The sequence below is a fragment of the Notechis scutatus genome, chromosome 5 (assembly GCF_049901735.1).
Source record: "Notechis scutatus isolate UNSWTSFEM ecotype Mainland chromosome 5, rNotScu1.2, whole genome shotgun sequence".
NCBI lineage: Eukaryota > Metazoa > Chordata > Lepidosauria > Squamata > Elapidae > Notechis > Notechis scutatus.
Window position 1 is genome coordinate 37,560,880 of NC_142013.1, and position 27,895 is coordinate 37,588,774.

A 27,895-nucleotide genomic window follows, 5' to 3' on the forward strand; every position below is an offset into this window, starting at 1 on the left:
TTATACATCCTGTCATTCCCAGTGATTCACAAAAGAACTGTGGTAGATGAAATGACAGAAAAAACATTTCGAGTGTAACTAGTATTTAGCAGAGGATGAGCTCAACTGAGCATGGGTTGAGGGATCTTTGGTTGTCTCTGAGTTTGGTTGTTTTCTTGCAGATGTGTACTTATGATGTTATCTAGTTTGTATAATGAAACATCTGCAAGAAAACAACCAAACTCAGACAGCACCAAGAACCCCTCATTTCAACTATGAGCTCTTAATATTCTCCTTTATTGGTGAATATAGGTTAGAACCACTATTGAGGTCTACCTTGAGGCGACAAAGGAGATAAAAAGGAGACAAAAAATCAATACTTCACCCTTATTGTCTCTGGAAATAGCCATTCCATTACCTTCATCCCAAAGGTGAAGAAGAAGAAGCTGAAGAAGCTTCTTGGATGAGAAGCAAAACATCTTCAAAGAAAAAAACAGAAAGTCCAGTCGCCTCTTGAAAAAAAATTAACAGAAATAGATCAGATGTTAACAAGGACAGATGAAAAATTAATAAATAAAATATATAAGTTAAGTATTAAGATGAAAGATGAAAAAGTAAAAGAGACAATGATAGTATGGACTAAAGATGTTGGTTACATAATTCAGTTAGATAAATGGGAGAAACTATGGAATAGAAATTATAAATTAACAATGTCTACTGCATATAAAGAAAATCTTTATAAAATGTTTTATAGATGGCATTATCTGTCCTCAAGGTTAGCAAATATGTTTAAGGATAAGTCTGCAAAATGTTGGAAATGTCACCAGACACCTTCATAGTTCGTACTATCATATGTGGTTGATAGTTCATACTACCATATGAGGTGGATATGTCAAAAAGCGAAAAAATACTGGATAAAAATACATACATGGCTGGAAAAAAAGATAGAACAGCATATTTATTTGAAATCAGAGATATTCTTTTTGGGCATTTTACCAGATCAATATAATAAAGGGAATGCATATTTGATTTTACATGTATTGACTACAGCTAGAATTGTATTTGCACAACAATGGAAAAGTGAAGAGATCCCAACAAATGAAAATGTGATTTAAAAAAATATTAGAATGTGCAGAAATGGATAGGCTAACACTTATAATTGAGGAAAAGAAAGAAACTGAATATTTTTTGACTTGGGACCTATTTTATCAATGGTTAGCTAATAAAAAGAGGAGCTAGAAACAGGGAAATACACGGAAAGGATTAGTGATGAAAATTGTTGCAAACATTTTGATTATTTCCTAAAACTGTTTGTACCCAGACAACACACTGTTTAACTGAAATTGGAAATTTTACATGTTATAAAATAAAAACTTGAATTTAAAAAGAAAAAGCACCTCCAGATAGCCATGACCTGGATGACTGAGAATATCCATAAACATCCCACTACCCTGTTTCAGGTGATTCTTGCCATCTTGGGTAGAGTGGGCCTTTCAAGATTGTATAGTCAAGCTGGTGGTTCTCTAGTGCTCCAGGATCTTTGAAAGATATGGTTCAGTGGTTGTGATATCATGTCTGCCAATCCCTTCAGAACCTGGCATATAATCCCTCTGGTCCTGGTGCTTTGAGTTCATCTATAGTGGATGAATAGGGGACGGTGCTCGTCTCCAGTTCAAAGCTGAAGAGCTAGCGCTGTCAAAAACATGTCTGTGGTCATGTGGCCGGCATGACTAAATGCTGAAGGCACATGGAAAGCTGTTACCTTCCCACCAAAGATGGTCCCTATTTTTCTACTTACATTTTACATGCTTTTGAACTTTTAGCATCAGCGTACATCCTTCTTAGGAGACAGGCTCTGCCTATAATAAAGACAGTGAAATCTTGGCCGGAAGATGCTTCCCAACAACTTCAGGATTGTTTTGAGAACACAAATTGGGACATCTTTTATCATCCTGACCTAGAGGAGCACACTGCAACTGTTCTGTGCTATATCAAACACTGCACAGATACTATCACTGTGGATAAATGCATTAGGATCTATCCCAAACAGAAACCCTGGGTGACCAAGGAAATCCAGCACCACTTGCATGACAGGACCAAGGCCTTTAGGTCCAGTGATGGAGCAAGATACAGTGTTGCCAGAGCTAATCTGAAGAAAGGTATTCGGAAGGCCAAGACTGATTATAAGAGGAAGATTCAGGATAATTTTTATAGCAATAAAAAATAGCAGGGCATTCAAAAAATTACAAACCATCAACAGACCAATGTCATCCCTGCTGAGGGGGTTGCTTTTTTGGCCGAGGAACTGAATCATTTCTTTGCTTACTTTGAAGTGGAGACATCAGAGACAGCTAAAATACAACTACCAGCCAAATGTAGCCCCCACCTCATTGTGGAGGAACAGGAAGTGAAGAACATTCTGAGGGCTGTGGACCCTAGAAAGTCTGCCGGTCCTGACGGTATCTCTAGCCGAGTACTTAAAGACTGCGTTGATCAGTTGGCTGGAGTCTTTACCAGGATCTTTCAATCAGTCCTTATCCCAGTCCACTATTCCATCTTGTTTGAAGGCTTCCATCATTGTTCCACTGCCAAAGAAGTTCCCTATCAATAACCTTAATAATTACAGATCAGTGGCACTCACTTCTATCATCATGAAGTGCTTTGAGAAATTGGTCTGCCGGCACATCATTTCTGGTCTTCCGCATATATTTGACAAACACCAGTTTGCATACAGAAGAAATAGATCTACAGAAGATGCTATAGCCATCACTCTTCACACTGCTCTGACTCATCTAGAATGGGGGGGGGGGTATGTGAGGATGCTTTTTGTGGAATTTAGTTCTGCATTTAACACAATTCTTCCACATAGACTAGTGTCTAAACTTCTGGACCTTTGCCTTTCTTATTCAATCTGCCTTTGGATTATGGATTCCCTGTCTGGTCACTCACAGAGGGTCAGATTAGGTAATCATACCTCTTCAGCCCTTATTCTTAACACTGGTACACCACAGGTTTACGTGTTGAGTCCCTTACTCTATATTCTTTATGTGCATGACTGCATTCCCATTCACGCTAGTAATACTAGTACTAAATTTGCAGATGATACAACAGTGGTGGGACTCATCTCCGGGAGGGATGAGTCTGGCTATCGAGATGAGGTGGACCAGTTGCTTTTGTAGTGTGGGGACAATAACTTGTCCTCAACATCGATAAGACCAAAGAGCTAATAGGAACAGATCAGACATCCAGCCCTTGCTTATCAATGGAGACCGAGTGGAGCAAGTGGCCAGTTTAAAGTTTCTGGGTGTTACCATAAAAGAGGGTCTGACCTGGGGTGCTCACATTGCAACTCTGTCAAAAGGGCCCAGTAGCGATTATACTATCTGAGACTTCTCAGAAAACAACTGAATGAAAAACTGCTGGTGACCTTCTACCGCTGCACCATTGAGAGTATTTTAACTTACTGCACCTCTGTGTGGTTTGCCAATTGCACAGTGGCAGATAGGAAAGCACTCCAGAGGGTTAATGTCATTGTCCAAAAGATTATTGGTTGCCCTCTCCCCTCTTTGGAAGAGCTTTATAACTCCTGCTGCCTTAAGAAAGTTCAAAACATTCTCAAAGATCCATCTCATCCTGGGAACCCTTTTTTGGAACTATTACCATCTGGCAGATGGTACAGAATAATAAAAACAAGCACAAATAGGCTGAAAAACAGTGTCTATCCCAGGGCAATAGTTCTTTTGAATTCTGCTGTACAGTGCAGTATTGGTACGATGTCGGGGGTTTAAGGTTCAATGTGTGGAGGGTGAAGGATGTTTGTTTGTGTTTATTTTCATGATCATGGTCATGATGTACACTGAATATGGTGTTTGATTTCATTGTACGAGGTGCAATGACAATAAAGTAAACTAAACTAAACCGCTAGGTTGGCAGAAGCTGGGACAAGTTACGGGAACTCACTCTATTACACGGCACTAGGGATTCGAACCACCGAACTGCTGACCTTTCTGATCAACAAGCTCAGCATCTTAGCCACTGAGCCACTGCGTCCCCACTCTGTGTGTGTATCTGTGTATTGATAGGTTAGACTGTTTTGTTCCTTTTGTTTAAAGACAGATGCAAAAAAAATGAGTTAAGCTTTCCCCCCTTCTGCTCACTACCTTCTTGCAATTTTCTTCCAATCCTTACCTTGACTTTTTTTCTTGCTTTTTTATTTTATTTTATTAAAAACAAGTTTTATTAATTTTTCAGAAACAAACAAATCATCATTAACCATTACATACTTAAACCCTTTTCCATTATAAATTTAACAAGTCAGATAAAACCTATAATTCTATTTTAAACCATTTCCATATAAGCATACAAAAACCTCTTATCCAGTTTCTCTTCACTTCTCTTTACTCTTATTCAATTTCATTATTATTATTTCATCTATTTCTTTCTGACTTGGTTATCATTATTCTCATTCTATATTTCTGCAAGGTTTTATTAATTCTCCCAGAAACATAAACACACAACACACAAGACATAAAAAAAAAAGATCTTTTAGGAAAGTAACTTGGCCCCAGATATCTCTCTCTTCATGGACTTCAATTATATTCATGCTCATCTTACATGTCATTACTTATTTTATTTACCATTCTAAGTCTTCTATATTAGCTTCTCCACACATTTCATTCTTCTTAATTCTATCTTAATTAATCCATCTTAATTTGAGTCATTATATTTGTATCTTTTGTCCATTCTTTATTGTCCCTTTGTCTCGTTCCTTATAATAAAAAAAGAATTTCTCCTGAAATCACTAATCAGAGTATGATGCCTTTCTATCTCCCCCCTAAATTAATCAAATTAACATTTAAAATAACACCCAATACCCAATCCGATTCTGCTTGGTACGTTCTATCTAAATAGTAAATCCAAAATAATTAAATACATAGTTAAGCAGTAGATCTAAATATTGAATCTTATAACATTCCCATTGCCTTTTCCAAAAACAAATGCTATAATAAAAATTTTATAATAACATCAATACCATAATCTTATTAAACTCTTTAATTAAAACTCAATATTCTAAACCTTCCCTTTAATATTATTAAATTTTAAAATCAATCATTACTAAACATTTTAACATTTTGATCTCTTATCAACTCTTAAACCATTTTAGTTTTCTATTTCTAATACAATGCTACGATATCATCTTATGTACCTTGCAAAATCTTTTTTGAAGAATTTATACTTTACCCTTTATCCCTAAAAAATATTCCTTTTTTCCCATCTAGTTTCAAAACTTTGTGGCTTTTCTCCACCTTTTTCCTTCCTTTCTTCCCCCACCAAACCTTTCTACCCCCCCTTCTTCTAGCCTCTGCCTTACTGGCTTCCCTTCTCTGTTGTGTTCCTTTTTCCTTTTGTTTACTATCATTATATTGATTTTGCACCTTATTTTTCCCCTTCTTAAGTGTTTTTTTAAATCTTAAGTCCTTCATTTCTCTTCCTTTCCCTCTTCCTTCTTTCTTGGTTAAATTCTGAAATTCATTAAAAATGGCTTCTTCCTCTCCTTCTTTTTCTTCTGCTGTCTTCATCTGTTGTAATGTTTGTTGATAGTTAGCAAGCGCCATTTCTAAGAAAAGGAAGGCTTCTTTCAAACCATCTTTACCATCTTTTTTTGTTTGCTCATATTCTTTTCTCAGTTCCTCAACAGAAAAAGCCATTATAAATCTTTTCTTTTCTTTTCCCCTTCTTTCTTCTTGCAGCAACCAAGATATTTCAAAAAAAAAAAATAAAACAGTCCCAAAGTTATCAATCAGTCCAAGCCAAGGCAAAGTTCTCACTTTCTCTTCCTGGGGTAGTATCAATCAGAAAAAAAGAAAGTCCAAATCTGTTTCTTAAAGTCTTATTGCAATATATTTCAGTCTTCAAATCCTTAAGGCATCTCCTCCAACAAAGTCTTAGCATACAAATATTTTTTTAGTCCTCTCCCTTCTCACTTATCACTTAAAGCCAGTTTTTACCTAAAAAAAATAAGTTTCTTAATATCCACTTATTAATTCCGTAGGGAAGGAGAGTAAACTTTCCTTTCAGCACCACCAAATTGCCGCTTATTTTCTCTTCTAGAAGGTATCATTCAGAAAGCCATAATTTCCAGGAGTTTTGTTAAATATATCTCAGAGTCCCGGGAACCAGAAAAACTTTCTCTTTTCAAAAGCTTTCTCCACTTCCTCCTGCGCATTCTTACCCGGCTGCCAGCTTCTTTGTGGCGGCCATTACGGACCGCCGCTGCACCGTCTTGGGAAAAGGGGGTTCTGCCGGCTGGGAAGGGGGTCTGCAACACCCCCAAACCTCACTCCGGATCCCCCTTATCTTCAGCCACCCCTGCAGGGCAGCCTTAGCTCCAAACCCATCCGGGTTGGAGCACCAAAAACGGCTAGCGCAGCAGGGATCGCGCAGTATCGCAAATCCCTGCCGCTTGCGAAGCCGACAAACCGGAAGTCCCAAAAATATATAGTGGTTAAGTGCACCAGACTAGAAACTTGGAGACATGTTGTTTACCTCAGGCCAAAAGTAATCAGGGTGATTTTGGGCCAATCACTCTTTCACAGACCTGGAAGCAGGCAATGGCAACCACTTCTGAAATCGTGCCCAGAAAACTTCAGGCACTTGTCCAGGAAGTTGTTAGAAATCAACTCTGAGTTGAAGGCACACATACACATACACAAACAAACTTGATTGCAGGAAATACAACTTCAGCAACAAAGTGGTCAATGTCTACTCTACCTGACTCTGTGGTTTCTTCCCCAAACCCCAAAAACTTTAACCTTAGACTTTCTACTATTGACCTCACCCCTTTCCTAAGAGGTCTGTAGGCGGCGTACATAAGCGCACCAACGTGCCTACCATCCCTATCCTATTGTTTCTTTTATTTTTCTTATATGTATCTGTGTATTGATATGTTAGACTGTTTTGTTCCTTTTGTTTAAAGACAAATGCAAAAAAAAAATGAGTTAAGCTTTCCCCCCTTCTGCTCACTACCTTCTTGCAATTTTCTTCCAATCCTTACCTTGACTTTTTTTTCTTGCTTTTTTATTTTATTTTATAATTCATGGAATTATACTTAGTATTTATCTGAATTTATTAAAATTCACTATTTCTTCATTTTTAAGATACCTATTTAACAACGTTCAGTTTTAGTTTCTCTTAACATCTAAAGTTCGAGATAATATCATTTTCCTCAATGTTCCTGCTACTTTGCTCTAAGTTTTATTAATGAGTAGTATCCAGAATGCTGATCATCTTGTACTTTCTTCAGCCTATTGGAGATTAAAGTTGTCAACAAGACAAGTCAAGCAACCATTCTTTGTGTCCCAGTAGATAGCAGTGTAATTAAAGTGTTGATGCTTCCTTGATTGATGTTCAATTTGTTTGACTATTTACATCCTTTCCTTGATGGATAGGTACTAATATGTACAAACAACTGTATCAGTTTTATTATTTTATCTACTTATTTTAAAACAGCTATTTCATAATTACCATTGACTTGGATTTATCAAAACTTATGATAATTTAACAAAAGCAATTCCTCCTTGCTTTCTATTGTTTCTGTTTCTACTGAATCTTTTCTTTTTTCCTTTTTTCCCCTGGATTTCAGAGTAATTGAATTCACATTGTTCATTTAGAGAGAATTTTTATTATAAATGAGGGTTTATATGCCCAGTTAGTACAGAATCCTCCAATTCATATTTTCATAAGTGAAACTTAATTACAAAAGTGCCCTGTAATAAAGTATTCAGGAAGTTAACATTCTGTAATCTATTATACTGGATCATATAGTTTCATTATTCATTGAATTAGTAAAAAAATCTTTTTAAAATACATTATAAATAAAATATCACTATACACTAGGTATGATATAATATTATGACAGTGACAGCTGGATTAAACCCAAGCAAGGGCAAATTAAATACCTTGAAGTTGTAGATTCTTTTTCTTGGCAATAGAACTGGTTGGATCCCAGCTCCAAATCAGACTTTGGATGGGGTCACACAAGGTCTATGATATGAGGGTTTTCTGGGACTCATGATTTTAGCTTAAACACCTTGTCTTCTAGTGTATGGAATGCTCTTAACCTTCTGATGTTTAGAGGCTCTTAATACTTGATTAATCTAGAGTGTGTTCAAGTGCTAATTGTGACTTGGCTGCCTTTGTATCATTAATTGACTTTCTTTGCATTTTGGTTTTATGTTTCTTTATTGTGATTGTGGACTACTATAAGTCCTAGGAAGTCCTTGTAGATATGTGTAAGTAAATGAACAAGCTTGTTCACACTGTTATTGTCTGAAAAATTGCTGCTAAAACTGGCAAGGAAAAATTATAAAACTATACCACATCTTCTTTTTTCTACTTTAAAATGTAAACTATCAGTAAGAAAACAAGCCTACTGGATTGCTTAAAGTTTGCTCAATAGATACTATACATATCCTTATATATTGCACTGGACCATGTAATCCATTACAAACTCCAGCCTATTCCATTTTCTAAATATTTTATTTTCACATAAAATAATTAAGAATTGAAGCAAATCTTGCTTCCTAAACATTTCACATCCCTATAATGTCAGAGAAGCCTCACCTATACACTGAGAATTGGCTACTTCATGGCATAAATATACATCGAAGATAAACCAGACATGCTCTATTACTGGAATTGAAAATCTGGCTGAGTCATTCAAATCCATCATGATATTTATTTATTTGAATCTAAACCGTGTTGTTTTCACCATGGTGAACAAGCCAAAAACCAACTTCAGCAAGTCTTGCAGGTGGCTAATCATGACTTGTTTTGCCAATTCCTGATTTATTTGCATTTTTAGCTGTACCTCTATTTTATCTCTAATTGGTTAGAAAAATTGATAAAGACACATACATATGCATACAAAATGAAGCATCTGCTAGAAAAGCAAGGAGTTTAACAAACATATTGTGTCAACATTCTGACTGATAAACCCAACCAAAGCAAGCATAGCCAAGACAATCCAATCTCCTCATGCAAATCTTTATTGAGTACATCACTCCACAAAGATGAGGGTAAAACCAGATCTAACTAATTCCTGCACAAACCCAGTTAAAATTTAGATTCTTCCTCTCACTATTATACCAGGTCACATTGTTCAATTGAGTCTCATGGTATTGTTATGGGAAAGTCTCTTGGGTCTGGTAAACACCTACTGAAGTGTCCTTGGTTCACATGGCTGTTTTCTTGATATCTGGAACCTAAATTCCATCTCTCCTTTCCTTCCCCCCATAATTTGTTGGCAACCTGAAAAGTGATAATAGTTGCAACAGTAAAAGTTCCTTTTGAAGCTTGACATTAAGCACATATGTAAATTAATAGTAACATGCTAAGGTAACATGCTAAGGTTAAAATATTTAAAATATTTGTAAGAAACATTTCACAAAATAGTTGGTACTACTGAATGTAACTGTACTTAAAATAGATGTAAATGAAAACTTCAGCAAAGGTGGGTTAACATTTTTATTTCATGATCTTGAAGGACTTCTCAGAAGCACCTAGTTTCCATTGCTGGAAAAAGGATGTTGGATTAAGCAGCTTTTGCTCTGATCCAACAGTGGTCTTCTTATGTTCTTAAAAATAATTCCTGTAATATGACATACACCAAGAATATATTCAAAATGTGCCAAACAAATTTCCCTTTGAAAGAAAAATAAAGCCAATGTGATCCTTCATGATCTGTTGCCATTCAGCAGAGCTTCAGGAAAGTTTTGCTTTTGTAAGAATTAAGCTGCTAAGCTTTCATTCTTCTTTTTCCTTTTCTTTTTCTTTCCTTTTGAATTCTATCACCCTGGGGATAAATCTCATTCGTTTTATTTCCAAAGCTATAAATCTTCCAGTGTGATCAAACTGAGACCATATAAAATGAAGAGAGAAAATACTCTCACTTCCTTTACTTCATTCCCATAACCCAGTGAATTTTTGCAGCATGAAGCATTTAAAAATGCAAATTTAATTATTATTTTTAACAATAGGCACTAAATGTTTTAAATAGTTTGTGAAAATTAGTCTTAGAACACCACTTAGTATTGTACCAAGCAGTGACTTCATCTTTTAAATTCCTTGTTTATTTGAACACTTCAGCAAATCATAGATATCTAAATTGCATATCTACTGCAGAGGAGAGAGAGAGAATATTGCCTTTAAATGAAGAAATAAGCATTCAAGATATTCTAGAGATAGCTGATGAGGATTTTCAAGTGGAATTTCCAACATGAAGTACAATCTTTACTTTAAAGAAGGTTTTAGTGTATCAAGTAAGGATCTTCTCAGGTCATGTATATAGTATAGAAATCTTATACTTAGTATTATTCCTTTATCTCTTTTCCTATCCCTTTTCCTGGATATTTCAGGTTCTATTTACTTATAAGAGCCAATTTAGTGTAGTAATAAGGGGCACAAGGGTGAAACCAGTCATTCTCTCTCAGCCTTTACAATAAGGTAATGGAAATCAGTTCTGAGAATTTTGCCAAGAGAACTATGGGAACTATCCAGCCAATGTCTGGGAGTCAAGACTGATTGGGAAGCACACACAGAGATACATAAAACCCCATAATCCAATATATGAATCATTTCTGCAGACTCAAATCTTGTTTAAAAAAACACATTACCAGAAAAAAAACCTCCATAAAATCAGAAGGAATCAGTAATTTGATAACTTCTAGTCAGCTGACACATTGTTTAATGTTTTAATTGTTTAATTTTAATTGTTTAATTTTAAGCAATTAAGGACACAAAGGTTTAAAAAGTTTTTGAAAAGCAAAGAGGTTCTAAACTTATCATCCCCTGGGAGATAAATGTTTAGGATGGGAGCAGCCAGACAAAAGGGTGCTCATTGGTGTCTGGGGACCCTCAGTAATTTGCTCCACCTCCCCCTTCCTGGGGACCCTCAGTAATTTGCTCCACTGCATAGGGCTAGGAGAAATATTGTGCAACAGCCTTATACATACCTAGAAGCCAAGTCCTGTCTAAACAATGGGAGATTGTCTTATGTAACAAAAAGGTCAACAAATATCACACTATAGTTTATTCAACACAAGATCATTCTTATTAGACTCCAATATTTTGTGTAAAGAAAAATATTTTTGCCATTTTTGTCAGCCTTATCTCCTTTTCTGATGGTGTTTTCCTGATTTAATTCGTACATTTCTGAGCAGAAGTTTTGGAGATGTCCGTGATCATTACTCCTTTCAATAAATATAATTCTTCATTCTCCATCCTTACTCAACAACACTGGGTCCTTATAGATGTCTCCTAGTTTTCTTCATTATCAGTATTGTGTGAGGTTATATCAGTACACATCCATTACTACTACTACTACTACTACTACTACTACTACTACTACTACTTTTATTCATTAAACATGAAACTCAAGTCAACTGAACATTTAAAAATGTACCAGTTATTATTACAATATTCTCCATTTTGTTTCATGTTGTTTGTTTTTGAATATCTTTGATCCAGGAGGCATTTTATTGTGTTCCACTGGGTTTTCCCATTATTCTTCCCAAAATGTAAAAGTTTTTTCTTTACATGGGTGAACATTAGTTTGGACTTGATTTTCCTCAGGTGACCAGTAGAAGAGGTGTTGGTTTCTTCTGAACTGGACATTTTCATGATATTGTTTTATTCATCCTTCATATCTTTCTATTTTCTTTGCTGTTGCTATTACTCACTGTTTTAGTTCTTCCATGATTTCCATTATTGTTTTTCCTCCAGGTTGTATTTTTTGCATAAACTATTTTTTAGCTTTTCATTCTTTAGTTTTCCTTCTTTCAAGTATTTTAAATTGCTGGCATCTCCTCATAGTTTTTTAATTTTATTTTCAAGTTGAATTTTCCACTTTGGTGTTTCAGTCAGTTTCTTTTTTGGCATTTTATAACCCAATTCTGCAGTTATAATGGCAGCTGTGCTGTACATTAGTTGGTTTGTTTCACATAATGTGCTGGATGGATGGAAGTTAAAATGTTGTTCATGGTATTTAGTAGATTTTTCACTCATTTGCTATGCACTTCATGAATGGCAGGCAGTCTTTTTCTTTCTGTGTTTTCAATCAATGTGGTTTTCAATCTTTTCTTTCAGCATTTTCACTATATCACCTAGCTCTACGCTTTCAAGTTGTTGCACAGGAGGATCTTCATTCTGTATGTTGGTTTCTTCCACCGATTGATCAGTTTGTTCAGGTGTTGGAACAATTTCTTCAGCCTGTTCATCATTACTTGTTGTTTTCTTTTTAGACAATATTTCTAGATGTGCATTTCTGCATCTGTAAAAACTTAATTACAGATGATGAAATGTCTTTTATCCATTAATTGTTGTTCAGTTATGTCAGTTTCCAGATGTTTTCCCTTCCACAGTTGCATCATTCTTTTTTGAAATCCCCTGGCTATATTTGATGATTTCTCAATTTTCTTTGGTGGTCCAGCTTTTGTGTTTTTGTTCTAGTTGCTTTGCAGTTGCACATCCTGGTTCCCCAGTAGTAACTACTGAGCCCTGTAGCCCATTTTTTGACAGATGTCCAAGAGCCATAGAATAGAATAGAATAGAATAGAATAGAATAGAATAGAATAGAATAGAATAGAATAGAATAGAATAGAATAGAATAGAATAGAATACTTTATTGGTCAAGTGTGATTGGACACACAAGAAATTTGTCTTGATGTAAATACTCTTAATATACATAAAGAAAAGATACATTCATTAAGAATCAAGAATCATAATGTACAACACTTAATGATAGTCATAGGGTACGATCAACAATCAAATCATACTAGGAAACAGTCAGTATAAATTGTAAGGATACAAGAGACAAAGTTATAGTCCTACAATCACAAGTGGGAGGGGATGGGTGATAAGGAACATCTGATGTGGCCCTTATTGACCTAGGTGATGACCAATCTGGTGTGGAATTTTGATGTTTTCTTCTCATCATTGGTGATGATAGGTGCCTGGGTTGGTTCACGGTGGCTAAACCATTACCTGGTTTGAAGATGTTAATCCCATAACCATAGAGACTACATCGGATAGCCATCCGGGCCCAACCACAGGAGCCCAACTGCCTGTTTGGTGTCAGGAAAGCAGGATTAGGTATGGGGGAGGAGAAAAGCAGCCCACCCACCAGTTTAGTGTCAGGAAGGCAGAATCAGGTATGGGGGGGAGGGCAGGAAAGCAGCCCAACTGCCCATTAGCAAAGTTAGTAAATCTCAGATCAGAGTTCAGATTTTTTATCCATTCTTAAACTATATTGTACATACTTAGGAAGCATTAATTCCTTCAAATTTCAAAATTCTATATAAGTAAGTATGTAAACTTTGTCAAATTCTAAAACACTCTAAAAATGAATGTTCTAATTTCCATAAATAATACTTACAAGATGGTTCAGTATATTTAAGGAAATAATGTAGTATCATATGAAAATATTATCTGATTTACATTAACAACTTTTTCAATTTTAAGCTTAAATTTTTCCAAAATCTTTTTTTTCAGTGAAGAGGCTAATTGAAATTAAAACAAGCAATGAACCAAGGCAGCTAAGAGGTGTTATCGGTAAGGCAAGAATGCAGAAATACTGCATATTTTGGTTGGATTAAGATACCAGTTGCTTGGGCTCTGTAAAATATTTCTCGGCAGATATTATGGCTTAGGGAAAGGCTAAACAAAGTATTCATAGACTTGTGTTTAGTTGGTTTGAAGTAATGAAAGTCACAGAAAATATCCATGGGGCTAAATGGGAATTCAATTTTGAATTAAAATTAATAATACTCTTTTTTCCTAGGCAAGCTTTTAAAAAGTGCCTTTGATTTTTGTTTCCTATTAAAACAGTAGTCTACTTATTCCATAATCTGGTTTTGCCTATCTATTTCAACTTCCATAATAATACTTGACATATAAAAATAATGATTCCCTTCTTCCATTTCAAAACCCTAAAGAAAGTGTCGGGAAACAAAATAGTGCTTCTAGAATTGAGTATATGAGTCATGTCTTCAAGAGGCTATTTTAAAGAGGGAAATGAGACTTTTTAAAGTCTGTGTGGCAGAATTTTTGTTTGTTTCAGAATCTTCTGCTGTCCTCATTTGAATAAGCAAAAGAAAGCCAATGCTTCTTCCTTATCATTCAAAGCATGTATACAGTGAAATGCTTTCAGACTTTTAAAAAGTTTTTAAATATTTTTTTAGAATTTGCTTTTGTTTGCTTAATAGACTTGATAGTTGTCTTCTTGAAAGGTTGGCTCAAGTACAATACAGTTTAAATAGATCGTTTTGTGACGAGCATCTAAAAACTTTGTTTTTCTCTTTCTTTGGCTTTGTCAAAATTTCAGATTTTTTTTTTTAATTTTGTTTAGCTTATTTTAATTTTTATATCTTTGAGTCTTAATAGTATCCTTATTTGGAGGACGCTGACCCACAACAAATTAAGAACTATAGACCTATTTCCCTGTTAAACTCAGACTATAAAATCTTTGCTTCAATACTGGCAGAAAGACTTAAAAGATATTTGAACAACTTTATTCATCCTGATCAAAATGGGTTTCTGCCAAAGAGACAAATTAAAGGCAATATGAGAATAATTTTAGATACTTTGGAATATTATGAGGCATATCCCGAAAAACAAATGGCTTTGATATTCTTAGATGCACAGAAGGCCTTTGATAATGTGAACTGGTGATTCATGTTATTACAGTTGGAGCAGATGGGCTTTGGTAAGAAATTTATCCATGCCATAGAAGCTATATATCATAAACAAATAGCAAAGGTAATGATAGAAGGAGAATTGACAGATTCCATTGATATAAGAAAACGGACAAGACAAGGCTGCCCATTGTCACCTCTATTGTTTGTGTTAACTTTGGAAGTGTTAAATAGAAACATTAGAGAAGAAAAAGACATAAAGGGGATGAAAATTAAAAAGGAAGAATTTAAATGGCAAGCATTTGCAAATGACCTGGTTTTCATTTTACAAGATCCATTAGAAACAGCATTTAAATTGATAGAAAAGATAGAGGCATATGGAAAAGTAGCTGGTATGAAAATAAATAAAGATAAAATGAAGATTTTGACAAAGAATATGTTATTAAGACAAAAGGAAGAATTGGCGGATGTTTTGAAAATCCAGGTCACAAATAAGGTTAAGTACTTGGGGATACATTTGACAGCAAGGTGTAGCACACTTAAAGAGAATAACTATATTAAACTCAAACAACAGATTGCGACAGACTTGACGAAATGGGAAAATTTACAGTTATCATTAATAGGGAGAATATCAATAATTAAGATGAATATATTACCTAGAATTTTATATCTGCTTCAAACAATTCCAATTAGGTTAGGGAAAGACTACTTTGAAGATTTAAATAAAATAGTGCTGAAGTATACATGGCAGGGAAAGAAAGCGAGAATAAAATTAAAACTGTTGCAAGAAGCTAGAATAAGAGGAGGATTTGGCTTGCCTAATTGGGAGTTACACTATCAAGCTACAAATCTGATGTGGGTTAAGGAATGGATAACACTAAGAAATACTAGATTGGTGACATTAGAAGGACATGATTTGTTGGCACGCCTTCTTATGGTACAAGGGAACTAAAGCACAGGGGTATTTTAGAAGACATTATATACGTGAGGCTTTGTTATTAAACTGGGAGAAGACTAAAAGGCAATGTTATTTGAAAATTCCAGTCTGGCTATTGACTATTGAAGCATTTTCTTATCCTATAACATATAAAAAGGAACAAACAGTTAGATATGGTGAAATATTGAATGAAAAGGGTGAACTTAAATCTATGCAAAAACTAGAAGAACAAGTTATAAAGATGAATTGGTTTTCATATACGCAAATACGCTCTAGATATGATAAAGATTCCAAAACAGAAGGTTTTTATGATAAACTGACTGACTTAGATAAGATTTTGACAGGTACTGATGATAAGGTTATTAAAAAACTGTATGGATATTTATTAGAAATTAAGCTAGAAGAAGAACAAGTTAAAGAAAAAATGATTGCTTGGGGGAAAATTTTTGGATATGGGATTTACTTAGAGAAATGGCAAAAACTGTGGTCTCAAAATTATAAAATGACAATGTCAACAGCATATAAAGAAAACTTGTATAAGATGTTTTACAGGTGGCACTTACTCCCAACAAGAATAGCAGGAATGTTCAAGAACAAATCTGAAAAATGTTGGAAATGTCATCAGACACCTGGTTCATATTACCATATGTGGTAGATGTGCACGGATGCTAAAAGATATTGGACTAAAATCCACACATGATTGGAAAAAATGACAAAAAAACACATAGATTTGAAACCAGAGATATTTTTATTGGGAATTTTACCTGAAATATACAGTAGGGAATTGAAATATTTGATTGTAAATGTATTAACAGTGGCTAGGATTGTATTTGACAAAAAATGGAAAAATGAGAAAACACCAACGCAGGAGGAAGTTATCAAGAAAATAATGGAATGCTCTGAAATGAGTAAATTGACATTTGAAATTAGAGAACAAGACGATAAACAATTTTATAAGATTTGGGATTTATTTGATCAATGGTTAGAAAATAAAATATGGTAATAAAATATGTAGAACTTTAGAATAGAACTACCGTGTTTCTCCAACAATACGGCCTCCACCAATAGGAAGCCCCACCATGTTTTATTGGCATAAAATCAAATTAAGCCCCTCCCCCCAAATTAAGCCCCATATTAAATATGCAAAATGGGGGGGAGAGCGGGGGGGGGCTTTCCGTTAGTAAGTACTTTTGTTGCATGCCCGGATATGGTGCTGCCTGCGTTGGTGGGGCACTTCATATCGGGAGACCTTCCACCGTTGCTTCTCCCTTCTCCCTTGCTGCCCCTTCTCCCTTGCTGCCGCAGCATTTGGCGCAGCCACGTGCGGCCAGTCAGGGCTCCTCCCTGCAACCGGAGCCCTGAGGAGACACTTGGCTTCAGGCGCTCCCATCTTCCCTTTGCTTTGAAGGTAAAGCAAATTATTTTACAAAGCCTCCCCTGCCCGAGAGGGCAGCCCAATCCCATGTGGGAGGCTAATTTCCTGGGGCCTCTTCCGTTCCTCCCCGACCTCCTACGCTGCGCGCCTCTGACGCGCCGCTCCTTTTCAGCCCAGCGAGCTCTTCCACCTCAAAGAAAGGCCAGGCGGGCGGCTGCGGAGCAGCAGCAGCGGGTCTGAGCCGCTCGCAGCGGAAACAGCCACCACCCGTAGCCCGACACGGGAGAACGAGCAAGGTTAGCGCCCGCCAGCCGGGCGAGATTTGGGAACGAGGGGCAGGAGGCATGCACACACCCGCGGCTCACTTTCCCAGCTTTGCCCAGCCCTTACGGCTCTGGCGCGGCCCTGGCGGGCAGCGAGCGCCTCCCTGCCGGACCCTCCGCTCATCCTGCCAGGGCCGCGCCAGAGCCGTAAGGGCTGGGCAAAGCTGGGAAAGTGAGCCGCGGGTGTGTGTGTGCCTCCTCCTGCCCCTCGTTCCCAAATCTCGCCCGGGCTGGCGGGCGCTAACCTCGCTCGTTCTCCCCGCGTCGGGCTACGGGTGGTGGCTGTTTCCGCTGCGAGCGGCTCAGACCCGCTGCTGCTGCCCTGCACGCCCGCCTGGCCTTTCTTTGAGGTGGAAGAGCTCGCTGGGCTGAAGGGAGCGGCGCGTCAGAGGTGCGCAGCGTAGGGAGGTCGGGAGGAAGAGGCCCGGGAAATTAGCCTCCCCACGTGGGATTGGGCTGCCCTCTCGGGCAGGGGAGGCTTTGTAAAATAATCGCTTTACCTTCGAAAGCAAAGGGAAGACGGGAGCGCCTGAAGCCAAGTGTCTCCTCAGGGCTCCGGTTGCAGGAGGAGCCCTGACTGGCCGCACGTGGCTGCGCCAAACACCGCGGCAGCAAGGGAGAAGGGAAAGCAACGGTTGCCCAACCCGAAGGTCTCCGAATATCCAAGCTGTCGCCGCCCGCCCACCCACCCACCCGAGGATGCAAGGGGAGAATTAAGTCACCCCCCGAAAAGACGTCCTAGCCGTTTTTTGGGGGGTCAAAAAAAAATAAGGCCCAGCCTTATTATGTGAGAAACACGGTATATAGAATATATAAAGATGTATTATCATATTATAATTATGGGATGGATTTAGGATGATAAAATGAATTACTATAAGATAAATCAATTTAAAAATATGGAATATGTTGCATAATATGAATGAATAATAGTATAGTCAAATGATTGAGTAACAATGATAATAATGTATTTAGGAATATTTGATTGATAATATGAGAATATATACAAGTAATTGTAAGTGAGGACTATGGAGTGGATGCACAAAACAATTTGTAACCAACCGACACACTGTATGTACATAAGTGGAAGATGGCTTGATGTTTTTATGTTGTGTTTGTGTATATTTGTCTAAAAAAAAAAAAAATATGTTAAAAAAAATATCTTTATTTCTATTTGGTACTATTTGTCTTGTTATCACAACTCTTAAATACTAATAGGTATGCTTGGCCTTGGAGATTTTATAGATACAGAAATGCAAACAATTTATCAGTCACAAAGCATGGAAACCTAAGATATAACTTTATGCTTTCTTAAAACAAGGCAAAGTTAATAGTTAAATGTAACTTTCATGTTCACAAAATCCTGAAACCCTTGATGGACTTTTGCTGACATCAGAACTGAAATGATAAGGGTAGAAGGATTTGTTTATAGACAAACAGTATCCATAAAGATATAAAAGAGATCATTTGATATATTTTAAGATAAGGTGATTATTACAATTTTTATACTTGATATGAAGGGATAAGGCACTTATTTATATATTTCTTTTCTGTCTAAAGATGAATGGCACTGAAAAATAATACCTGGGCTCAGGGGAGGCATGTACCCACAACAGCTTTGAGTAAGAAATAGAAAAACATCGTTTGAAACCTGGAACACAAAAAGATTAGTGCAATGGGTCAGGGGTGAGATGAGAATAGCATTATGAATTTATGTCTTCCTGGAACAGTTAACAAGGCATATCTTACCCCAGTTTGCAGGCTGTGCATAAACACCCTAATTCTTCAGAGACCATAGCTGTCAGGAACAGAATAATGTTTAACTAAACTAAAACAAAAATACAAAAGAGACTGTATTGTTCTAAGACAGATTGTTGGCTTTGCTGAAGGATTAATGAAAGCATAAGTCTTAAAAAAGAAAGACAAAAGCTAAAAACTGCAATAATATATTTGAAGCTGTTCCACAGAACAATGTGACACAAGGTATTTTACTGGAAGTTTAGCACAGTCAACAAAAAGCTGTTTTGTTGACCTCCTACCAGCAGTTCATCTTTCTTTCTTTCTTCCTTCCTTTCTTTCTTTCTTTCTTTCTTTTCTTTCTTTCTTTCTTTCTTTCTTTCTTTCTTTCTTTCTTTCTTTCTTTCTTTCTTTCTTTCTTTCTTTCTTTCTTTCTTTCTCCAATTTGTCTGAAGACCTGCTAAACAATAAATTTAAGTAAGAATTATGTTGAAAGTTCACAAAAATGTTCATATGGACAAATCAAAGAAACATAAGGGAGACAAAAGGTCATCTTGAAGGGAAGTTCAAATATTATAAACTGTCTCAGATGAAATTTGGATTTTGACTCTCATCAATTCTTTCTTATCCATCACAGATTTATTCAAGGCTTTAACAAATATTTTTTGTAGATACAATAGGAAAACATTTCCCAACCCATTCCCTTGTTTTATCAATTGTATTTCTCTTCTAGTTTTTAAAAACTTAGCAAGTTTCCTTTGAATATCTAGTGAAGTGTCCTTTTCCAAATCATTCTCTTGGCCTGTCATTTGTAGTTCTACTATTAGTACTTTCTCTTATCAGATAAAATTATTTCCCATCTGTAATTCCTTCATTAACATCTTTTGGACAGACCATATTCATAAAAGTAAACATAAATACTGTCATTGTTGATATGTAATTTCTGGCTCCATTCTTCAAAGAAGTCCTTTAATTTTTTCAGTATTATGTTTTATATCTTTTTGTAAGTACCAATATTAATCAATATTAAGATCAGGCTTGAATTTTTTTCCACTTCCATTTGGAATCTTTAGTCCACTTAATGATCAGTTTCTAAAATCATAAAATGACTTATCTTTGTTATGACTCACAATAACCAGGATACTCAAAATAAGTCTGTCTTCCACAGCAAGTTATTCATTTTTTTATATTTAATTCCAAAATGTTATAGTAAAAAACAATATTTAAAATTTATCTAATCTTTTAATTAATTTATAATTTATTAGATCTAATTTTTATTTACTTTTTGTTTTTTATTTCAAATTCTTTAAATTCTTAAACATAATTAATTTTTTTTGTTCAGAATTGAGGATAAACTCACCTGGTAACTTTTCCAACTTCTTGTTCTGAAGATCTCTATTAGCTTTATGATGATAATAGGCTATTTTAAAAGAAATTAAAACATGATGTTTGCAGATGTTTGTGTTCCTGAAACAGTGGTCCCCAACCTTTTTGGCATCAAGGACAGGTTTCATGGAAGACAATTTTTCCATGGACTGGGGATTATTGTTTTGGTTTTGCTCCCTCACCCACTGCTCACCCATCACTCTGCAGCTGAGGGTTGGGAATCCCTGCTTTAAAAGGTTCAATTTATGCTGCAAGGAAGGTGAGTATTTTTTTTTACTTTCCAGTGATCAAATGCATGAAAAGCCACTGTCCTACAGTGTTCTCACAAGGATCAGCCATCCAAAGCACATATGGGTGATCTTTTATACTCTTCTTGTCTAAAAGGTTTCCAAGGAGCAGGTCTACTCAATGGTTCTTGGTCTCTGCCACAGTTGTTGACTCCACTTCCACGGAAAATTCTTTAGTTCACTGATATGAAAAGGAAAATATTTTAGAAACTAGGAAGCTTGTATACAAGAGCTGTTAATTCAAGGAATGATTGTATGTATATAAGAAAAGATAAATCATTGCTGCCATTTAATTCCTACAAAAATAGCAGAAACATCTCACAATTTTTCTTGGAGTCTTGGAAGAGTTCTCAGTAGAAATGAGTGCTTTTTCACCATTTTTTTCCAAATAAAATTTGAACAAAATAGTGCCATTCTAGAAAAAAAGTATAGAAAATTAAAAAAAATAAATAACAAATAAAATGCCTTATAGAATTGAAACTATTACAAATCAATTTCATAGAAGGATAAGTAACATTTTTTTCATATTTAGAAAAATTAGACTACGAACATATATTATGTTAATAGGCTCTAATTTTTCTGAATTATGGAAACAATAAATAAGGTCTGTACTGAATGAAAATTTTTACTAATATAATTTAAAAACAACAAAAATAAAAAATATTCAAAATGGGGAGGAGGAACTTCAATTATTTAAATGTTCATTAAGACCTAGAATTAATTTCTTATTCCTTGTTATTTATAAACTTGTATCTTTCTTTTCTGTGAATTTTGCATGTTACATTATGAAATGTGAATATCAATTACATATATACTTCCTGGAGACTATCTATGATAGACTGAATTATATTTCTGGTTATTTCTGTGGTGTAAAATGGCCTTTAGTTTCTTTCTTAGGCTTCTAGTCTTCTAATATTTATATGTACAGCTTAATTATATCTATTTGTGTGTTGATCCCTCAGTCAGCTTTATGCCTAAGGCAGAATTAAAACTCATGGTCCCCTTGTTTGTAACCCAGTGTCTTAATCACTACACTAAACTGGGTATCTACAGTTTGTTTGCTTTTCTCAATTTTGGCAGTAAATGTGAAAACCTTTCCTCCAATTACAGTAGAATCTCTGGTCACGGCCATAATTCATTCCATAACTTTGGTCACAACCTTATTTGGTAGTGACCCAAACCTAATTTTGGAAATTTGGCACTTACAAAAAAAAATGGGGAAATCAGCCATGAAAAGAATTTGTGAATTTTTTTGGTCAGAACCCAATTTGGTTGTGGTCAGAAGCATTTGTGACCAGAGGTTTTTTTTTAAAAAAATAAACTTTATTAATCTTTTATAACTTTAAAAAAACAAACAAAGAATGTAAATATCTTAACTTCAATAGGTTATAACATACATCTTATATTTATGCGAATGTAAATATTTAGACCAGAGGTTCTACTGTATATGATTTTCATGTGTACTTCATGACTTCTTCAAAGGGAGATCTAAATATTGAGATTCAAATTCCAATAACCCCTTCTGGCTGCTTTTGTCAGAATGATGCCATAATGTGTGGGAATCATTGGTGCTGAGTTTGATTGTTTTGTTGCAGACATTTCATTAGCCAAACTAGGTAACATCATCAGTGTTAGTCTGTGATGCCATAATGTGTCACAGCTTTGTGTCATATCCCATTGCTTTGGGACATGGATGTGACATCACAAATCACATAAAAAGCAGTAGTGTTTGATCCCAACACTGTGACACTGTCAGCCTGAGCCCCTTCCCTTTGCTTATTCACTTCTTTTAAAGGGAATAATGTGAAATGTAACATAATTTCCAGAGCATTCCTATGTAACCTTATTCAGGAAATTACTACTGAACAGGTATATATATTGAATACTGTGTTTCTAAGCACAAAGAAATACATATGACTTTCAATCTGAAGCACTGATCTAAATAACTAAATCAAACACCACTGTAATTATGTAAGTTTCTTTTCTCTCCAATGTTTCCAATTTTATAAAACTCACAAATATAAATGGTCTGTAATGGATATTCAGTAGAATTCTACTAAATTGGCATAGCATCTTTTATGTATAATCAAGGAAGAAATAATTAAGTTATATTTTCAATGTATGCTCCATCCCATTTAATGAAATATCCCACTTAACAAAAAGCTTTTCCATGTGTGGAATTAACCTGAGTTAATATGCATAAAAGTGACTGTTTACTATAATTTTGAAGTATATGATTTTCTCCTCTAATGTCAATTGAAAATCACTACTTTTTTTCTTCATGTTTATGACTACTTAATTTGAATTTCTTCAAATGGCATGGTCAGTCCAACTCTAAAATGTGTTGTCAAGCTGCATTTGATTATGGTTTTTTTTATAGATAGAGGCAATAGCTTACAGCTTCGGATTATGAAAGCATAATATTAGAGATAGTCAAACTGCCTGTAATCTTCGATGGAATTAATTTAGAATAAGTGGATTGATTTCCCAGATGTTAACAGAGTTATTATGAACTTCAAATTAATTCTAAATCTATCTCTTGAGCATGCTAGGCTTCACTGTACCATTTGTAAAATAATTTTTCCACCCCACTGTTTGTAGGAGGATATGCCGTTTTACTGTTGTGCATATACAAACTAATATTTGAAGAACATATCTCACAGATTAGAATAACATTCAGCTACTTTCGCATTGCTGCTTATAGCACCTGGATCGTGCTATTACTGTGAGGGTAGCAAGGACTTTAAACAGTGGCAGATGGTGGATAACAAGTTCTATATTTTTTCTTAGCAACCTAGTATGGTAACCCAGCCAAGAGATCAGAGGTGGTATTCAGCAGGTTCTGACTGGTTCTAGAGAACCAGTAGTAGAAATTTTGAGTAGTTTGGAGAATCGGCAAATACCACCTCTGACTGGCCCTGCCCCCGTCTATTTTCTGTCTCCTGAGTCCCAGCTGATCAGCTGGGTCTTCTTTTGTTGCCTGCACAGGAGAACAGAGCTGAAAAGCAGTTTAGTGGAGTGGGGAGGGAATGGGATTTTGCAGTAAGTTTCCCCTGGAGTAGGGTGGGAATGGAGATTTTGCAGTATCCTTCCCCTGCCACACCCACCAAGCCATGCCCACAAACCATGTCATGCCCACAGAACCATTAGTAAAAAAATTTTAATCCTACCACTGCAAGAGACCAAATCACTCTCTCTCCTGTGCCACAATGTTTTCCACAAAACTGATTTTAAGTTATCTTAGGTGCTCTGTGGTTGATTTGTGTGGAAGAGTAATGTGGAAGCTGGATACAAAATGTCATTGATTCAATCCAGGATGTCAATTGCTAGGGTCATAGACTTCAAAATTGTGGATTTATTGGATCAAAGACCTCCACATTTTTATGCGCATGCAAAATGTGTGATGCAAATTAAAAAATGGGGCCAAGCTGTGATTGTTTAGTCATGTTTTGAAGCCAGGGAGTCAGGGACCATTGCTGCTTATGCCCCTAGAATCAACAGGAATGTGATATGATATGATATGATATGATATGATATGATATGATATGATATGGTATGGTATGGTATGGTATGGTATGGTATGGCATGGCATGGCATGGCATGGCATGGCATGGTATGGCATGGTATGGCATGGTATGGTATGGTATAATAATATAATACCGTGTTTCTCTTAATTTTTTTTGACCCCTGAAAAAATGGCTAGGCTGTCTTTTCGGGGGTGACTTAATTCCCCCCCTTGTATCCTCGGGCAGGTGGGCGGTGACGACTTGGATCTTGACCTCGGCATTGGTGGGGCACTTCCTATCGGGAGACCTTCCACCACCATTGCTTTCTTTTCTCCCCGTGCCACTGCGGTGTTTGGCACAGTCACGTGGCATTTGGCGCAGCCATGTGAGGCCGGCCAGGGCTCCTCCCTGCAACTGGAACCCAGCAGAGACACTCGGCTTGAGTTGTTCCTGTCGCCACCTTCCCGGGCATCGTTCAAAGGCAAAGCCCATTCTTTTAAAAACAACACCCTACTATGACAAAGCCTCCCCTGCCCAAGAAAGCAGCCCAACCCCACATGGGGAGGCAAATCTCCCGGGGCTGCAGCGCAGGATTGGCCCACCTCGGGAGAAGCATCCAGCCGCCATCCCTGCCTGGCGCCGGGCAGAGCACGAAGAGCTTCACCTGGGGCTCCCAGCGCAGCTGACAGGCGGGCCCTCCTGCCCGGCAGTGGAGCTCTGGCCAAGGCAGTGAGTGCCTCCCCACCGGGCCCTCCACTCATCCCGCCAGGGCCACGCCGGAGCCAGGCGGGCTGGGCAGAACCGGGAAAGTGAGCCATGGGTGTGCGAAAGAGCCAGGCCAACCCGACCTTGGCTTCCCGAGTCCCTCCAGCCCGACCCCGAAGGGGCCACTGGGAGAGGCCACCCAAGGCAGTGATAGTGCCCACCCATCCGTGGACAGGGAGGTGAGGCGATGGCCCACATCACGTCCTCCTCCGAGATGAGCCCTGCCAAGTGAGCACCTCTGCCCGATGCCCATGCCGCTGCAGCGTTTGGAGCTGCCAGTGCATTGAGAGATGCGTGGGGATGGGGACGGGCTGAGCGAGGGGTGGAAAGGATGGGTGGCTTCGGGCTCTCTCCGCCGGACCCACTAGCCAGGGAAGCAGCACTGCCATCACCTTGCCTCCCTGTCCGTGGACGGGTGGGCTCTATCACTGCCTTGGGCGGCCTCTCCCAGTGGCCCCTTTGGGGTCGGGCTGGACGGACTTGGGAAGCCAAGCTCGGGTCGGCCCAGTTTTTTCACTTGGCAGGCAGGTGATCATCAACGGCTCACTTTCCTGGCTCTGCCCATCCCGCCCGGCTCCAGCGTAGCCCTGGTGGGATGAGCAGAGGGCCTGGTGTGGAGGCTTTCACTGCCTTGGCCAGAGCTCCGCAGGAGGGCCCATCTGTCAGCTGCGCTGGGTGCCCCAGGTGAAGCTCTTCGTGCTCTGCCCGACGCCAGGCAGGGATGGCTCCAAACGCCATGGTGGCATGGGGAGAAGGGAAAGCAACGGTGGCAGAAGGTCTCCCGATACAAAGTGCCCCACCAATGCCGAGGTCAACTCAGGCAGCACAGTATCCAGGTGTGCAGCAAAAATACTTGGTGACAGTAGGGAGGTTGGTGGTAAGGCATGGCTGCCCACGGGGTGCTCCTAACAGCAAGCCCCCCATTTTCCCCATTTCTCATGTTTAATATAGGCCTTAATTTGGGGGGAGGGGCTTAACTTCATTTTATGCCTATAAAACATGCTGGGACTTCCTATTGGGGGAGGCCATATTGTTGGAGAAACACAGTATAATATAATATAATATAATATAATATAATATAATATAATATAATATAATATAATATAATATAATATAATATAATATAATATAATATAATATAATATAATATAATATAATATAATATAATATAATATAATATAATATAATATAATAATATAATATAATATAATATAATATAATATAATATAATATAATATAATATAATATAATATAATATAATATAGTAATGTAATGTAATGTAATATAATATAGTAATGTAATGTAACGTAACGTAACGTAGTGTAGTATAATATAATATAATATAATATAATGTAATGTAATGTAATGTAATGTAATGTAATGTAATGTAATGTAATGTAATGTAATATAATATAATATAATACGAGGCTCTGCGTCTACCCAGAATCTGCAAATTATTAGTTATTTTTTTGTTCATAGCCAGTCTGTTTATACAAAACCGTCTAACTCCATACAGCCGTCAGGAACTTTGGGAAATCAGATCTAACCACCTTAACAGTGGCATTTTAGACATTTGTCTCATCCCTGCTGATATCTCCAAGACATTGGAGGCTACGCACTCTTCCTGGCCGGGCGGAAGTGCTCGCAGGCGGTGTCGAGACCGTAAACAAAGACAAAGGAAACATGGAGGTTTGAGAGTTAAGCTAAAGCTAAAGCCGCATTGGCTCTCTTTAGCCAGCATTTTTCTTGCTAACGTATGATCTCTGGCAAATAAGATGGACAAACTTTGACTTCGTATTGCCACCAGCAAAGGATTAATGGACTGCAACATCATAATCCTCACAGAAACATGGCTGAACAGTGGCATTCCCAATAGCGCTATTGAACTAGCCAGTCGCTACACTCTATGGTTGGACAGAACAGTAGAAGGCTCTGGTAAGACCAGAGGTGGGGGTTTATGCATTTATATGAATAAAACCTGGTGCACAAACTCTGCTATCATCGAGATACTCTGCTCTGCTAACCTCACTGCTCTGCTAACCTGGAATTCCTCATGATTAAGTGTAGACCTTTTTATCTACCAAGGGAGTTCACTTCTTTAATAATAATAGCTGCATACATCCCACCGGACGCTAATGCTGAGCTAGCAATAAAAGAACTACATGCAGCCATTAGCAAACAATTAGCATTGTATCCTGAGGCAGCTTTCATTGTTGGGGGTGATTTTAACCACTCTAACTTGAGAATAGTACTCCCTAAATTTTATCAGAATATCTCATGCCATACAAGGGGGAATAAAACACTGGATCATGTCTACACTAATGTTGAAGATGCATACAGAGTCTTCTCCCTCCCCTACCTGGGACAGTTTGATCACCTCCCATTGTTTTTACTCCCTAAATACACATCACTCATTAAACATGTGAAACCCTCTGTGACCACAATTAAAGTCTGTCCGGAAGAATTGGACAATATACTGCAGGACTGATTTCAGCATAAGGAGTGGAGTATGTTTGCTTCCCAAGCTACTTCTGATTCTCACATAGACATTGATAAATACACCTCTTCTGTCTTGGATCATATTAACTCCACGATTAACAGTGTCACAACTGAAAAACAGATTATCATATACCCCAATCAGAAGCCATAGCTGAATAGGAAGGTCCGTTTCCTGCTCAGGGCCCAAGATGCTGCCTTCAGATCTGGTGACACAGGCCTATGGTGCATCAGGACTGATTTGAGGAGAGGCATCTAGAAAGCGATGTGTAGCTATAAGCTAAGTATTGAGGATCACTTTGCTAACTCCATCCCCGGCGTATGTGGCAGGGCATCCAGAACATCACTGACTACAAGACTGTCCGCTTTACTCCCTCATTCACTAATGTCTTGTTTCTCAATGAGCTAAATGACTTT